Here is a 13,284-nt window from a genome sequence, read left to right on the forward strand (position 1 = left end):
TAGCCTTTCCTGCACTTATTGCACTGCAACATTAGCATGCTAACATTCTAACATGTTCACGTGTACACAAATTTACTCACATCTTTAGCCTCACTAAGCAGGCTTGGAAACTGCAAACTAACTCACCCAGCTCCTGTCTGAAAAGTCTAAAAACAATGCAAACATATTTTTGGATTAGCCAACTAACAGTAGCCTACATTGTACAGCGATGATAAGTAACAACTCTTCTTAATTTAGCTCAAAAAAGATGGAGTGTTAGGCTGGGCTGTCCAGATTCAGGAGCAGACAAGGAGAAACGGTTGGAACAGGTGTAGAGGTTTATTGAACACAAAACTAATGAAGGTGCTTTGAAATCCTCTGGGGCTGAGAGCGGGTAGACAGGGAAGAGGCAGGTCCAACAAAGAACAATTCGGCTCAGGCAGGCAGACTGGGCTTCCAGGGCTGAAGCGGGAATCTGAAGCAGGAGCAAAAAAATACACAAAGTCAAACTAAGTTTACAACAGGAGATACTAAAGGCAGACTTTCAAAAAACACTTAGGCTGGCAGTAGCAAGTGTTACCACTTGGGTGAACGGACGATCTGGCAGAGGCTGACCTAAAAGCCAGGGTTTAAAACAGGAGCGGTGATTACTGGATCTGCTTCAGGTGAGTAGGAAGCCACAGGTGTCCTGACGAGGAGGAGAATAACAAAAGTATTGAAAATTGGGCGTTTCCCAATATGTGTTCTTCTATTGACTTGTGTTCTTGTGTCCCTGTGAAACGTCATCTCGTGTTGCCAAAGTACTGTCCCAATACACAAGTTCCCATTTCGCCAAGAACAGTTAAAATTCCCGGATGTATTCTTGACACGCCCATTTACCGAGGATACATCGGTTGGTAACTTGTATGAACTTCGCAGCACCTGTATCCCAACATTCATTTCGGCATTCAATGATGGTTGGATTCATTGGTTGGATTTCCAGTACATAGACAGTACAAAAACGGGACAATTTTAACAATTTTCGCAATCTTATTCATCACTAAATTCACTTCTGAGAACATTTTAGGCGAGAAATGAAAGGTTTAGATTTCGAATATTGGCAGTCTTGCAAAAATCTTTGCCGAATTGACAATTTGCTCCAAAGTTTTCGGAGTTTTCGGAGCTCCATAAATTGACGCGGCTGCCAGCTTGCGCCTGCCGGGGCCACTAGCTCGGCGCTCGGACAGTCTCACTCGGAGACCCCGCTGTAGGACCCCGGAGGTCTTATAGACCGGTTCCGTAAATAAGAGGCTTTTATTTTGCCGTTGACGGATCGTTTTTTTAAATATCACAACACATGTGCATCATAAGATTAACGGGAACCTGTGTTAACGGTCTTTTTGGAGTTAAACTCAACAAGCACACACACATACATACACACACCGCAGCAGGCAGAGGAGAGATAAACCATATACTGTATATTATATGAGATATACCCGTTTCTTTTCGGGAGACTTGTTTAAATTATGCCATAGGCTATAGCCTACATTATATTTTGTATTTAGTTCATATTTTTGGTGTATTTGTTTTCTGATTTATTAGAAATTGAGTTTCAGTCTGTATGATAAATTTACAGTTGTACATAAAGTGGTAACATGCTATGACATGTTATGTAGACTAAAGGGGAGACACCAACCTTCTAATTTCCATCTCCCTGGGCATACCGTATACAGTGCACTACAATAATATAGAAATGGTAATTCCACATAATACTTATAGGAACACATAGGACACACCAGTGCATATGCCTATTTTGTTTTTATTTAAACTGACTTAAACTTATACACTAATAATAGTAGGGATCGCGTTCCACTTTTTTGAATAAGTAAAGGGTGTTTGAGCTAAACCATAAACAATCAAATTAAAGCTCAATTAGTTTTATTTTTCAATATTATTGCAATAGTTGTAGCATTATGAGGTTTTCTTGTCCGGAGATTGTTTTAATACAAAGTGGTTATATTGTTGTGGTTTTTATATCTAGCTGGTATTTTGGAGCCTTGCAGGTAGCCTGGGGGTGTTGAGCAATAACAGGAAGAACGCATCGTCTCAAACTGTTAACAGCGTTTTCTGTGCTTGAGAACTTGCGAGTTTATTCTTCCAAGAACAACCAGCAAGAACGTTCTCCCCAAGAACACAAGTCCGTAGTTTGCATTCTTGGTATTGAGAAACGCCCATTGTGTTTTCCTTGCCTGCTCAGGCCTGCTCAGGCTAGCAGGAGCGAGCTAGCTAGCTAGCTGGTAGGTAGGCTACTGAACTTTTTCAGATGGGGGTGGGGGGGGACCAGGCTCATTTGAAGCCAATTTGACATGGCTGCCAAACAGTGGAATTACAACTTCTGTGTCCGTCGCATGATGCCATGAGGCCCAAAAATAATTTTTCGCGAATTACATGGCAAAAGAAAGGTCTGTAAATCAGTGGATATATTTTTTTGAACATCACAACCCCCGCGAATTGAGTCACTATCAGAATTTGATCCATTCGGTCTGACAACATTTTGAAAGTCTATAAGCACGATTACATCATTTAATCTCCATTGAAGTTAGCGGAGCGCTGAACCGGAAGTAGCCGGAGGTCTCTTAGTGCGCCTTCTCTATGGGCCCCTTAGTGCTTCTGCAACACCAATCATCCGACACATTATATACGAGGAAGTTTAACTTTTTCGGCTTCATGCACCACTGAGCAACTCTCATAGGAATAAATGGGGCTCCGCCTCGAATGCTGTATCCAGGTTTTTTTAGACATCCATCGGGGAGACTCTGGAGGGACTGCTACAACAAAGGTCCCATGGACGACAGTCAACCAAGCTAGCACTGGCACCAGCAAGCTAAACTAATACAGCAATATTATGTTGGAGCACTTTTTTCCTTATCAGATATTTCTCATGAATATATTCCAGAGAAATATCTGATAATGAAAAAAGATGATCTTCAGCACTTTTTTCATTATCAGCACTTTTTTCATTATCAGATATTTCTATCTGATAATGAAAAAAGTGCTGAAGATCATTTGGGAGCTGGACACCATAAACCAACTCCATCGGAACAATCTGTGGCATTACATTCACTGATGTACAAAAAAAAAAAAGAAGACACATTACATATGCCCTGAAACAGCTTTCCTTGTAGCACACGTCAAAATGACAGGAGAAATATCTGGCAGAGGCCACAGATTGCACTGAGCTGAGCACATATCTACCTCCAGATTCCTGTTACAGTCAATCTGCATCTCTTATTTAACCTGACCAAGCTCATTTACCGGGAATGAAAGGGGGAGAAATAGAAAAGAAACCGGAGATGTTGCATTTTTAATCCAGGACATCAAGTAGTAGAGTTTTTTTTTGACAACAAACAGCACTTACAGGCATGTTACACACAGAGAGATTCTTCTACCCTGGAGCCTTGTTGTTGAGAAGCAGACACTGAAGAGCTGGCCCTGAACCAGTTAGTTAAAGATCATTCTCTATTATGGATCTCCCTCATTACAGCATATCTGTCGCTGAATTCAGCATCTGCACATACAAATCCCCAAACTGAATTTAGAGAACCAGCCCTCCAAGGGTTGTCAGCATCATAAATGTCCTCCAGCTACCGTCACTGAATATTTACACAAATCTCTAATTGTTTCCGAATCAGCTACGGATCACTCTGGAAAACGGCAAAGGGGAAAAAAACCTCTTTAAGAGGCTCTGTGGGATTGCATGGCTAAGTGTTATAACCATAAGCGAGAGTTCCTCTAAAAAGTGTATATATACACACCTAATGTATTTTTCATCCTTCCCAAACTGTAATGGGACCGAACAGAAGTTCAGTGTTTGGGCGCCTTCCCAACTAATTACAATCACTATCCATAATTGAAAGGCAAATGCATGGAAAATCGCTCTACATCACATTTCATTTTAGCGACAAAGCATTTCAGAGCAGCGGGTGACTTTTTTTGTGTTGTAGCTTATGCCTGGGTGGTGCAGTGCTTGATTCCGTGACAGTTTATTGAAATGATTTAGTTTGTAGCAGTCTGCGTCCAGGGATTTGCTGTCCAAAGGTGTTGGGTCTGGAATTTGAGCGGCACTTCTTAGTGCTCCATTTTCCTTTGTTCTGTTTGTCTTAACACTTCATGCTCGCTGCATGCTTGTTTAATGCCTCTCCGTTAAAGTAGATATTTGAAATGTGTTGTTTTGAGGTTTAAATTTAGAATATTTCCCATCATCACACTGTAAATGTGCATCCACTGTATTGTAAATGCAGCTGTGCTATTAGTCAATTGGCTTGTAATCCTCTGTTAACTAAAGGGGTCCTGTCTGTACAAATCACCCTCAGCTGAACCTGTAGCATTCTGGCTTTGTGTAAGATCACACATCAAAATGGAGAATTTACTTAATTCCCAAAAATAATTGTAAATATAAGGTTGTGCTCTTTGGTCACTAATTCCAGTGCCACCGGATGGGATGTTTTATCTGATGGATCTTTTCTGCTTAACACAATGCCAAACCAATTTTGTTAATACTGTTCAGCTGTTAAAAAAATTTGGATGCCGCCTACTGCTACTGTCATCTTGGATTTGTGCATTCGTGTTGGCCTGAATATGCTTTTTCTCCGGTGTGGCCAATGCCGCGCTCTTATAGAACCCTTGATCAAAGGATAAGGCACAGACTGTCACTTGGCCTTCCTTAGCAGTTGGCAAGAGCACTCTGAATTATTCAAATACATTCTCATGAATACTTGTGCAGCTTACAACACTGTTGATGGCAAATAACACTTATCTAAATAGAGTAACATAACTGCTTTTGTAATTCTTACTCAATACAGTAAAGAGGACTATCTTCATATTTAGAGCATTGAGTGCTGTGGTTTGGGTTGGCTGTTATTATACAACAAGTAGCACACAGTCATTTTATGCTACTTGCTATGTACTGAAAATCAGTGTTTTCCCAACTGGGGGTGGCGAATCCCTAAAGGGACCCCTAGATAAATCGGAGTAGAAGTGGTGGAAAGTCACTAAGTACATTTACTCAAGTACTGAAGGTACATGTACTTTGTTGTTATTCTATATTATGCTACTTTATACCTCGACACCACTATATTTCAGAGAGAAATATTGCACTTTTTACTCCACTTCATTTATTTGACAGCTACAGACATAACATATAATCACTTTATGAAATATGATGCCCTTATCATAAATTAAACTACCTAATATTTTTTGAAGTAGTAAAATTAGCTTACTTTGGCCTGCTACAACATCACACTTGTTGTGGAGAATTTTTACCTTGAGGAATTTTTACTTAAGTGAAAGATCTAATTTTTCTACCACTGCTGAGGCTGTCTAGCCTAGAAATCTAGACGCACCCTAGCGGCAGCAAATTTAATTTGCAGCCAGGTGGGTCTAGGCACTCTCTGTTGGCTTGCGAGCTGGAAAAACCAAACTCTGGTCAGGCCAAACACATCGTGTATAGAGTCGGTGGGCGGGCTTATGGCTGCTGCTGCTGGGAACAGCGGTATTCTGGAAGACTTGGAGTTAAGCTTTACTTTGAGAAAAGAAAAAAGAACGGCACTAAAATCATTCTTAAAAAAGGAAGATGTGTTCGGAGTTTTGCCGACCGGATACGGCAAAAATGTAATCTATCAACTAGCTTCTCTTCCTTCTTTGTTGCTCTGCCTAGTTGTAGCGCTATCCTAATACGTGCAGAGGTAATTTGAAAGACAACCATTTATCCCACCGCTCGGATTGAGCCCTGCCAATGGTGAATTCCCAGACCCAACATCTTGATGTGGGTTTGGCTTGTCAGGCTAGAGGCTGACATGAGAAGAGGAATTCTGTTTTCAAAAATACGCTGACGTTTATTCTGACTTTTCTGTACATTATTTTAATTTTTTTTCTTGTGAAATACTGGAGAAATCACATTGGTTGATCATGTTTATATTAAGCCTATAACCTGTGATAATGGGATCACATGTACAAACTGCTTTATTTTAAGGGATATAGTTAGGAACCATCACTGTAGATAACAGGTGCATGGCTGCACTCAACATGCAAAAAGCTATCTTTGAAACACCACAGATACTAATCTCCAATTATATGAATTGTTATTTGGGTCTGAATTTTGTAGGCAACCAAAATCATAAATGATGAACCTTAAATGAGAAACAAGAGAGTTGCCTGTGAGCATACTGAATGAATGTAATAATACATTTTATTCTTGCTGCCAGATCCTACATCTGTATGGTGGACAGAACATAACTTAAGTCTAAATAAATAAATACAGGAATAAATAAACAAATGTATGAATAAATGCATAAATAAATGAATGAAATAAATATATAAATGAATGTTTTAATAAATAAATTAAAAATAATAAATAAATGCTAAAATAAATAAATCCATGAATAAATGTATAAATAAATAAAATAATAAATAAAAGAATGAATGAAAAAATACTTTATATATATTTTTACATTTTTGTTCACCTACATTTATTTATTTCTATATTTCTGTGGTAGGAGGTCCTAACCTCAGTTTAAAATAAACATGATTGGTCAAATCTGAGAGCCAGACAAAAGCAAATGATCCCCGATCCCTAGCGAATCTTCCTCCCTGTGTGATACAGATGTATGAAAACCAGCTCTAGTTAGCATAATGGCTACAACCAGCAGTCTGCTGGCAGATGTGCTGCAGGATGTAAAATGCCATTAAATAGGCCTACAACCAGTAGATCCGATCAGGGATTAATCTTCTTTTATTGATATTTGCTTACAGTCAATAAATGTGTGTCTTTTTTTAGCTAAATTCGACATAATGATGACATCTGTTGAAACTGTGAAAGAGAGAGAGAGAGAGAGAAAGAGAGAGAGAGGTGGATGTGCTCAGAGCAGACGAAGAGTCTGTACAGGGATATGAAAACCAGATTTCTTCGATTAGATCAGACTTCGACAGGTGACACAACCCTATGTTAAAAACAGTTGCTCGCTACATGTGGAGGACATACAGGAGCTAAATCTGTTGACATAAAAATATTATTTTCAGCAAATATCTTTGTTACAATATGATTGAGCTGGCAAAGTAGTTTTTGTGTTTATATGTGCAGTATTTATTCAGTTTGTGAAATCCTACGATCTCTACAAAGCTAACGTTAGCTTAAGTTGGTTGACTGACTATACAGTGACATTGGCACTTCAGTGATGCTTAGCTAGTGCTACGGACCTCGATGCTAGCCGCATCACTGTCGTGCTGTCATGTATTGCTTATACGTTTTACATCTATGGATAGAGTTTCTCCCGAACCGCATATGATCAAACACGGGATAAGCCTCATAACCGGAACATTCATGTCCAAAAACACACAAACATGCTAGCTAGCACCTTGGGTCTAGTGATAGCAGCATCAATAGCAACTACTAGCACTTTATCAGCGGCAGTTCGAGTCACTAAAATTAACATTCTGATTTAATAGTGGATGATGGATTGGGGGTGAAATAAAGTATAATCAATATGAAAAATATTACTGTGAACGCAGGGGGGCAGAGGAGAGCTGCTTTCAGCTCCTGCCTGTTCCTCTGTGCAATCTGCAATCAGTGTTGCCAAATCTTTTCAAATGAAAGTAGCTAGCACCAGCACCAAAAGTCGCTAAAAGTAGCTAGATGATGTCATACGCTCGTTTGCATATTTGTGATGTCATTATGCAGTCATTTGCATAAAGCTTGGTGGTTGTGTCAGCAAGGTAGATAGAAAGAAATAGAAATCTTTAGCCAAATAATCGCAAATTCACTACAGGAATTTATATTACATCATAATTATTACTTAGGTAGCCTATATTTGAAGTAAAAAAAGAAATTCTACAAAGGGATGGAGAAAAATCAATAAAGAATTCTCAAAGAAGGCTGGCTTGCCCAGGGCCAGGCCAGCTCAGTGTCATATTATATCTCCCGTCACATCCCGCTGTCTCTCTTACCTACACTGGCCCCCACAACCTGTCCCCCCTCCCCTTCTACCTGCCCGCGCAGTGCGGCTGCACATGAGGAGAGAGCAGAGAGGGGAGGGGCTGCTCCTCAGTCCCAGAACAGAAGACAGGGGTGACTGTTTTGGCGGCCACAAGAGAGAAATACCTCACATGCTCACTGGACAATACTGGCATGTTTTCTACAGAAAGTCTCTGTCTTTTCTACAGAAAGTCGCCAGATTTGTCGCTAGTCGCTATTGTGAAGAAACAAGGTTGCTAAGGGGGTCTGAAAAGTCACTAAATCTAGCGACAAAGTTGCTAAGTTGGCAACACTGTCTGCAATGTCTCACTCATTACAGTCTATGGTCTCACTGTAAAGGGAAAAGTAGTAGACCCGAATCAAGCTCATTCCTGTAGCCAATCATGCTTTAAACTGAGGTTAGGACCTCCTACCTCATTAACATATGGACACAGAAATACAGAAATAAATAAATGTAGGTGGACAAAAATTTAGAAATACATTTAAAGCATTACATTATTTATTTATTCTATTAGGGACCGTTCGGTATTTATGGAATGGACCACCGGAGGAAAATAGGGGAGGATCATGTCTTTTTATTCTTTGTTGAGGGGAGGGTCATCCAAAAAAAATGTTGTCCTCCAAATCTCAGTCTCGGCCCTCCTTCGCTACCAGATGGGTCTGAGCCATGAGTTTGCTGTGGGGCAGGGGGAGCAATGGCTGAAATGGATAATTGCATTGTTTAAAAAATTAGTGGAATAATTATGTCTGGCATGACAAGATATTTTATAAATGTCTTGAATAACACAAAACAACTAAATGGTGGTAGGTAATACATCTGATTTCATATACTGCTTTAGTAAAAAAATATTTCCTGGCTGAAGATGGGAGCAGCAGGACGTAAAAAACGAAAAAGACATCTGGACATCTTACCGTGCCAACGTTGCAATAAAAGGTTTCCTAAATGCCACATTTGATGTCAGCTCATGACATGGACTTACGTTTATTTTGTTTAAACGGCGAAGTGGAGGAAGCCTAGTGACGAGTCCATAGCAACCAGTTTGTGTGTTGAATGTTACCCAGTGTCCTTTGCTGAATGGTCTCAACGTTTTATTCTTTTATTTCATGTGAATACTAGTTTACGGAGTAACTTAGTATTTGAAGTAATGCAGTAATGCAGGAAGTGTGCATTTAGTTTCCATGCTTATTGTGTTTCCACAGCAACGTTAGTGAGTAAATCTACTGAAATGGCCACCACAACATAACAGAGGAGTATGATGCGTCAGATGAGAAAGCAGAGGTTTAATCACATATGTCATTGCTGTAAAAAAACAACGTGAATCTGTATATCTTTGCCAAGCGCAAACCAGTACGGAAGGTATCGATAAATTGTTGGGAGAGGGTCATTCCTTTTTTCCAAATCGTTTTGGAGGGTCATAGAAAAATTATTACTGGCGAGGGGAGGGTCATGTCTATTTTGACTAAAGGTCCCAAAACTCCTCCGGTGGCCCCTGAAATAAATAACGAACAGTCCCTTATGTATTCTTTTATTTATTCATTTATACATTTATTTCTGCATTTATTTATTTATCCATGTATTACTGCAAATATCTAATCATTTATTTATTTATATCTGTATTTATTCCTGTATTTATTTATATATTTATTTATATCCACCCATCCATCTTCGTCCGCTTATCCGGTGTCGGGTCGCACGGGGAGCAGCTCCAACAGGGGACCCCAAACCTTTCCCGAGCCAAATTAACCAGCTCCGACTGGGGGATCCCGAGGCGTTCCCAAGCCAGGTTAGAGATATAATCCCTCCACCTAGTCCTGGGTATTTATTTATAGAGATTTAAGTCATGTTCCGTCCTCCATAGGGTTAGGGATTTGCCTGTACAAGATTCTCATACTGTTTACGTCATTTTGTTTGTATACAGGATTTTCAGTTATTTTGAAGATCATGTCATGTTTTGACACAGGGTGGGCTTCATGTCTTTAATAGGCCATTTAGTGGGTGACTGGCCCATGTCAAGGGTCACTTCAGGTCCGCCCACCAGGATGCTCTGGTTCACCTGCTGCAAGCAAACAGAAACATGGAAAGGGCAGAGAATCAATCCTTGGATAGATAACCTCTATAGTTTAGTTGTTTTCCTGTGTTGTTGTTGCTGTTTTATGAATTTGATTAATTTATCTAACAAAAAAGGAACGGTTTCATGTCAACATGCATTTAGTCTTGCACTGCCAGACAGCGCTGCGGGTCTGGCTAGCCCACACAGCATTCCGGGATAGGAGAAAAACGTGCTCTGGTTTATTAGCATTTCTTTAAACCAATCACAATCAGACGGAGCAATGGTGCCTCTGCAAAATAGCCTCGGGAAGAAACTTGTTTTGGTGGAACATGTGTAGGTTCAAAGGTTGTTTTAGTTTAGAAAACTGGATTGGACAGATAGTCTAGCTAGCTGTCTGGATTTACCCTGCAGAGATCTGAGGAGCAGTTAACCATAGTCCTCATAAATCCACCGGAGTTTAGAATGCCCACACAAAGAAAGCGGAAGGTGACGGACATCTGGCCGAAATGATGGACATCCGGTCGAATTTCTGGCGGCACCGGAACAATCCCGGAAAGGAAACGTTGTCGATATAGACTACATGCATTTAAACTAGCATGTCTGAAGTGAACACTTAAATTAATGACAGCACAGTCTGAATTGACTTCATATGAAAGGGAATGTTGTTTGCACTAAAGGGTTTAAACGCTTTAAATCTATGTAAGAATCAAGTATGACACAGTCCAATATTTTAAATGTTGGTGCCTCTGTAAAATTAATTCATGTTCTCCTCAGAAGGAAAATTTGAGGCCCACCAACATGAAAATTTCTCCATGAATGTGACTCGTGAAATTGTTTGTGTTTATCCTCTCAGAAAAGTAAAGCTATTGATTTTGTGGGCATCCGATGTCTCCTCTATTTCCTTAAGGTGAAATTTTGGAGCTGTGTTACTGACAGAGGTCAGCAGAGCGCAGAAAGACTGCGTGACCGTGCAGAAGATTGTCAGGTCATCTTTTCCAGCCTCTTCTGATTTCGGAGCACTGTAAGCATCCCACAGATAGGCCAACTGAAGAGTTAAAGGTTGGATGTGCTTATCTGTGACTCGCTGTTGTTAGTACAGAGGGGGGAAGTGCCTATCAAATGCAGTTTTGTTCAGAAAGATTCAATTTGTACTATTGCCCACTCTAAATGTAAGAACACTACCCTATCTCATATAAGCAGTGTAGCAGTTTTATATAGCTTCTGGCTACACCATGTGGATTTGGCATTAAAATATAGCATGTGGGAGTTAAAAGCTTTCTTTTTTTAATGTACTGAGTAATGACCTTACCTTGGAGTGTCTAATTTGGCTTCCAAATGCAGTAGTTAAGAGCAATCACTCAATCACTGTCAGGACTTTTTATTAAAACATGTGCCTAGCTGGCAGCTGATGAAATTAACATAACCATCATAAGGTCATGATAACTGTGAAACTACATAAAAACTAATACAAATGTTCTACACTACTGACATCTTATCTATCTATCTATCTATCTATCTATCTATCTATCTATCTATCTATCTATCTATCTATCTATCTATCTATCTATCTAATAGTATCATTGATAGTAAAGAGTCTTTACAGTAAGTTAAACTTTGCAACATACTTGAGATACAAGTAACCTACATTGTGATTTCCCCCAGTAATATTCTAATTAGTGTAGCTTTGTAAATATGACTAAAACAGCAATCTAATCTGTCTAGTTTGGGCTCTTAGGAAGTTGGATAGTTTGTAGCTTGTAACCATTGCTAACTACAACAACCAAAAAAGGTGACTAATTATGTTAATAACATACTTGGGACACAAATACATTGGGATTTTTCCCCCAACTAATATTGTAATTAATGTACTCATATGCATATAATTATTAGTAAGCCAAACTATTGTTATAGTGTCCTTTGATTCAAGCTAATCTATCTGTATTTGGGAAGCTAGCTAGTTAGCTTGCTAATTGCAAAGACAGGTTAGGTGACGAAATATGCTAACTTGGGATACAAGTACATTCTAATTTTTATTTTTTGTTTTCAATAACATTTTCATTAGTGTACTTAAATGTACACAATTAACAGTGACATTAGTATTCTTCTTGTGTCTTTTGGGTCAAGCTAATCATGTAGCTGCTGTATCTATTTCAGTAATCTCACCTTGACTGACACACTGGTTTTCAGTTGCTTGTCTTTTCAGCCTCAGTTTACATCATATTGTTGAAAAAGAGTGAAGGGAGATGAATATTTTAGCAGCTGAGTGAGCATGAAGCACCAGCAGGGCTTCATACCATCTTGTTTGCACTTACTACAGCCATTAAGTTTACAAGCAGCATTTGTATTTATCACCAGGCTTGGATGGTTAGAAGCAATCAAATACCAAACACAAGGAGAGAAATACAAGGTTCAGGTTGGCATGTGAAGAAAAACTGAGGTGAAGTGCTGACATGCTGATGTCTTAGCAGATAACACTTAAATCATTTTCCTCCAAAACTTCACTGGTAAGGGTTCAAAGAGATATAGCCATAATACAAATTTTTGGAGTAAGTAGTGGTGTTTGAAGTTATTTTATGGGATTTTGCTGTAAGGCCCAGAATTGATTTGCAGAAGGGATAAAAGGAAGATACTTTATCTTCGGAGCTTTGTCGGAAAAAGCTTAGCATCCATTGGTAGTTCCGCCAATATGCCTGCAGGGCATGGAGGTAGGGTGAGAGGGGGGTTGCTGGCATTGACATTATATACCAGAATGAATTGTGCTGAGTTTACACCTCCTGCTGCTTACGTTCTGCTCTTTCATAATCTTTCATGAACCATACAATGTTTTATTTAATGTCCTGGGTCAGAGAGAAACTTGAGAAAAAACAAATTAATAATGAAACGCATAGTACTGGCGAGGGAAAGAAGAAAAAAAAAACTTGGTTTGAGGCTCCTCAGCAAACAGGTCAGAAGGACCTTTTGAAGTCTACTGCTTCAGTGCAGTCAATAGTTTAAGAACTTGTGTTATTTCTGAATGTAAGGCCAGCTTGGACTTTTTCCTACCTGAAAATGCCAAATATCTCATCGCTGCTGCCCAGTGTCTCACTGCGGTCCTTGAAAGGCTATTCAAGCAGCCAAGAAAAAACAACTCAGTATCTCAGGTTGGTACTTCAGTGAAAACAGTCCATGACCAAGAAATTATTCTGTAAATACACTTTGGTTTGAAAAATGTAGAGCAATTGAATGTTCAATACCAAATCATATTTG

General features: G+C 39.4%; 1 long non-coding RNA gene across 1 annotated transcript; it reads right to left on the reverse strand.

Annotated features, from left to right (window-relative positions):
- Positions 1 to 294: 294 nt before the first annotated feature.
- Positions 295 to 751, reverse strand: LOC114562173 (uncharacterized). Its single transcript, XR_003693446.1, has 2 exons — positions 560 to 751; positions 295 to 454 (listed from the first exon to the last, which is right to left on the reverse strand). It is a non-coding gene; the product is annotated as an uncharacterized LOC114562173 (long non-coding RNA).
- Positions 752 to 13,284: the final 12,533 nt, after the last annotated feature.

The sequence above is a fragment of the Perca flavescens genome, chromosome 9, assembly GCF_004354835.1.
Source record: "Perca flavescens isolate YP-PL-M2 chromosome 9, PFLA_1.0, whole genome shotgun sequence".
Taxonomy (NCBI): domain Eukaryota; kingdom Metazoa; phylum Chordata; class Actinopteri; order Perciformes; family Percidae; genus Perca; species Perca flavescens.